The 4648-nt window shown below is 39.3% G+C and overlaps 1 long non-coding RNA gene across 1 annotated transcript in view; it reads right to left on the reverse strand.

The window, feature by feature from the left end:
* The window catches only part of LOC116706002 (uncharacterized), a 9679-nt gene that overhangs the window by 3289 nt on the left and 1742 nt on the right, over window positions 1–4648 (reverse strand). The gene's annotated exons all lie outside the window — the stretch shown is intronic.

Genomic DNA, 4648 nt, shown 5'->3' on the forward strand with positions numbered 1-4648 from the left:
TTTATCATCTTTGCTCACAACTCTATGCAAGAGGATTAGGAGGTAGTGTTGACTAAGTGAATGACACTTTCAAACAGAGAAATAGAAAAATGTAATCCGTACGAGAAACATCTAAAGAAAACACCATGTGGCTTGAATATCATGGAGTCTCTTTTGTTTGCATGTGGAGGACCAGCGTGTCTGTCTTGGACGGGCCACTCTGTTGTGAAAGTGTGTGAAGGTGCCGAGTTCTGCCTGTAAAAACAACTGGCAGCCGATCAACGGCCACTTATCTCGAAGGGATCCTTTTCATCTTTTTGAATAAAACTCTCATCCAGCAATGACTCATCCAATGTGCTGTGAGCAAGCAAGCAGTTTGCTCACGCATTAAAAATATGATCCAAGTCATTGTCTGGGAACAGTCTAGAGTAATAACATGTTGAAAAAGTCATGAATAAGTTAGACTATAGTATATTGAAAAAAAATCCTAGTATGTCTAGAAAGTTACAGTATAGTACGTCAAAAAAAGTCATAGTATAGTATGTCAAAAAAGTTATGAAAAAGTCATAGTATAGTGTGTCTAAATTCAAAACAAAAAGTCATAGTATAGTATGTCGAAAAAGTCACAAAAAGTCATAGTATGTCGAGAAAAGTCACAAAAAGTCATACTATAGTATGTAGAAAAAAGTCACATATAGGTTATAGTACAGTACGTAAAAAATCACAAAAGGTCATAGTATAGGATGTTGAAAAGGTCATAAAAGGTCATAGTATAGTATATTGGAAAAAGTTATAAAAAGGTCATAGTATAGTATGTCGAAATTTAAAACAAAAAGTCATAGTATGTCGAAAAAGTCATGGTATTGTTTGTTGAAAAAAGTCACATGAAGGTCATTGCATAGTATGTAAAAAAGAAAATCTAAAAAAGTCATAGTTGTTGAAAAAGTCACAAAAATGACATGGTATAGTATGTCAAAAAAGTAATTGTATAGTAATTCAGTTCAATTTAGCAGGCGTATGATATATATATATTTTTTTAAGAAGAGTTTACCCAGTGTCATAAACTTTTAGGCACTTAATAGAAAAAGTAGCTTTCACTGCAACGATAAACTCTCCTTCTTTTTTAGGCTGAACACCCATGTGTTGAGGTTAAGGGCAGTTCCTATGTGTTGTTACTGGCAGTTCCTATGTGTTCCTATGTGTTGAGGTTAAGGGTAGTTCCTATGTGTTGAGGTTAAAGGCAGTTCCTATGTATTGAGGTGAAGAGCAGTTCCTATGTGTCCTATGTGTTCCTATGTGTTGAGGTTAAAGGCAGTTCCTATGTGTCCTATGTGTTCCTATGTGTTGAGGTGAAGAGCAGTTCCTATGTGTTTCTATGTGTTGAGGTGAAGAGCAGTTCCTATGTGTTTCTATGTGTTCCTATGTGTTGAGGTGAAGAGCAGTTCCTATGTGTTCCTATGTGTTGAGGTTAAGAGCAGTTCCTATGTGTCGAGGTTAAGTGCAGTTCCTATGTGTTGAGGTTAAGAGCAGGTCCTATGTGTCCTATGTGTTCCTATGTGTTGAGGTTAAGGGTAGTTCCTATGTTTCCTATGTGTTGAGGTTAAGGGTAGTTCTTATGTGTCCTATGTGTTGAGGTTAAGGGTAGTTCCTATGTGTCCTATGTGTTGAGGTTAAGGGTAATTCCTATGTGTCCTATGTGTTGAGGTTAAGGGTAGTTCCTATGAGTTCCTATGTGTTGAGGTTAAGGGTAGTTCCTATGTGTCCATGTGTTGAGGTTAAGGGTAGTTCCTATGTGTTCCTATGTGTTGAGGTTAAGGGTAGTTCCTATGTGTCCTATGTGTTGAGGTTAAGGGTAGTTCCTATGTGTTCCATTGTGTTGAGGTTAAGTGTAGTTCCTATGTGTTGAGGTTAAGGGTAGTTCCAATGTGTTGAGGTTAAGAGCAGGTCCTATTTATCCTATGTGTTCCTAATTGTTGAGGTCAAGGGCAGTTCCTATGTATCCTATGTGTTCCTATGTGTTGAGGTTAAGAGCAGGTCCTATGTGTTGAGGTCAAAGTGACACTGTGTCCCTCTGGTCAGGGCGTCTTTTAGTAAAATTAGCTGGTGTTGACCCTAAACCGACAGTTAATCAGAGTTGGCATCAATTAAACAGTCTCTGATCGGGTTGCGGCTCTGCGGTGCTGGCCGTTTTGTGCGCCGCTGACCCCCGTGACTCATACACACACACGCTGTCATGGCGAGCAGCCGGAGCCTAGTTAACCACCGCGCCTAACTGGACTGGTCCCCCCTGCTAGGGGACACTCAATTATTGATGACCTTCATTAGAAACCAGACACGCGGGAACACAGGCTAGCCCAGACTGACACACACATACACAAACACTGTGACAGGCACAGCGATTATTCTCAGAGACACCCAAGACTATTGAAGTGCTAATGGGGTAACACCATCCATTTAATTCCATAACCACTGCACCCGTAACCCCTCTGGCCTCCAGGTGACCACCAGTATACATTTTCCATATCAGTACCCTATCATCATTTAGGTAAAGATGTAAAATTATGATATTACCCTGAACTTATTACTAAGTATTTTTCAAGAAATGTCCAATTACAAAATTATATTCCTATAAATTTTATCTGGAGTGGGCGGCCATATGGCTCAGTTGATGGAGCGGCCGTCCATATGTAGAAGTTTACTCATCCTGCATGTCATCCCCCCTCTCTCTCCCCTTTCATATCTTCGGCTGTCCTGTCAAAATAAAGGCTGAAAATGCCCAAGAATATGTTTAACAAAAATCTAAAAATCTAAAAAAAATTGTATCTGGAGGTTTATATTGGGGGCAGATGCCTATTTTCCAGGAATTAAGCTGCAAAACATCAAATGATGGCATAGACGGTCATACAGTCATGTGCACACATCACACAAACACACACACACACACACACACACACACACACACACACACACTCAAGGTTTATCTGGGTCTGTCAGTTTCTGCATTTCTTTGCTGCCACTCTATCCTCATATCTCATCTACATGGTCTTCATGGTTCTAGAGATGGCAAGGACTGAAATACCGCAAAAACTACAAAATAGATGACATATTGTACAGTGATACATGTCTCCCTCAGGATTTAAATGCAATACATTTGGTGAGCCCTGAACTTTTCTTCCAATACTATCATCAGCTTAAAGGGAGAGACACGAGGTAAACAAGAGCAAGAACTAGACAACAGAGGCAAGGAAAAACTACCTTTAAGAGGCAGAAACCTAAAGCAGAACCATGGCTTAGGGTGGGGGGTCATCTGCCTCGACCGGTTGGGGGAGAGAGAGAGAGAGAGAGAGAGAGACATTGTAGCAGAGGGTGTGGAGCAGGAACATGGAGGCAGCAGGTGACTCCAACCACAGATCCAGAGCCAGAAACACCTGCAGGAAGCGATAGGAGGAGAGAGGAGAGGGCAAGACTCCGGGAAAGGGAAGAAGTTGAGTTAGTAACACGCATTAATGGAATGAGGCTAATGTCTGTACAGTTGGTACATTGACTGCTGGGGCAAAAAAACACAAACCGTCCAATTCATGTGAATGACACATGAACGACAACATTGGCTTCACTTTCTCTCTGAAAACACCTGCAGACCATTTGGATTTGTGTGTTCTGGCTTCTGTAATAAGTAACTAGACATGTCCAGGCATGTGTGTGCGTTTAACAATGTCAACAAACCAAATTAAACACACATATGCATGACGAACTCCCTGTGACCACAACTTGCCTTCTCTATAGCGTCTTACCTAACAGGGCATGACAGTGGCTGAAACTTTAACCCTCGTGTTGTCTTACCGTCAAAATTGAAAATCAACACTTTTGTTGACGCTTTTTAATCAATGTTTTTTCCTTTTTCCTATGTTTTTGTCTCTTTTTTCAACACTTTTTCCACGATTGTCACTTTTTTTTTACATTTAACACTACGTAATACAGTTATTTTGGGAATTTATGGCCAACAAACCTACTTTTTAGGGAATTAGACCTAATGTTTGAGTTAGAAAATCAGAAATTAGGAATTATTTAGACTAAATTAAAGGAATGGATGTTGATGGATAATCACAGACTGGAATTTGACAACTTTTACTATATACTATTTCAAAAATAACTTCAATTTTTTCTCTCCAAATGCTATAAAATTGATTAAGACACCCCAAAATTCACGAAAATAGAGATTTGTACTTGTCAAAGAGTGTTGGGTGGAATCAATCATGTTATTTGGGGTAATTAAAAAGAACATTAATATAGGAAAACGGGTCAATTTGACCAGAAGACAACATGAGGGTTAAAGCAACTTAACCTACATTCTGCTGTATTAGCAGCCGCAAAGTAGGTGAGAGTGTTGAGACATTGGTGATGTTTGATAATCAATGTATTTCTGTTTTATGTATGATGCAGCCAGGTTTGGAAAATATGACTGAATTTAAAACCTGTTAAGGTTTAACATACCATGCTGATTCTAATGTAGCTACATTCTTTCAAGAACGTTTAATTGATGCCCTCCTAAATCAATTCAGCTGTCATCCTTATAAATGTATATTTTAACATGTGTGTATAACTGTCACATAACTGCAACTAGTCTCTCCTGATTACAATGCATCTCAGTGTAAATCCTTTCAGGAAGACC

This window comes from Etheostoma spectabile, chromosome 18 (assembly GCF_008692095.1).
Source record: "Etheostoma spectabile isolate EspeVRDwgs_2016 chromosome 18, UIUC_Espe_1.0, whole genome shotgun sequence".
Lineage (NCBI taxonomy): Eukaryota > Metazoa > Chordata > Actinopteri > Perciformes > Percidae > Etheostoma > Etheostoma spectabile.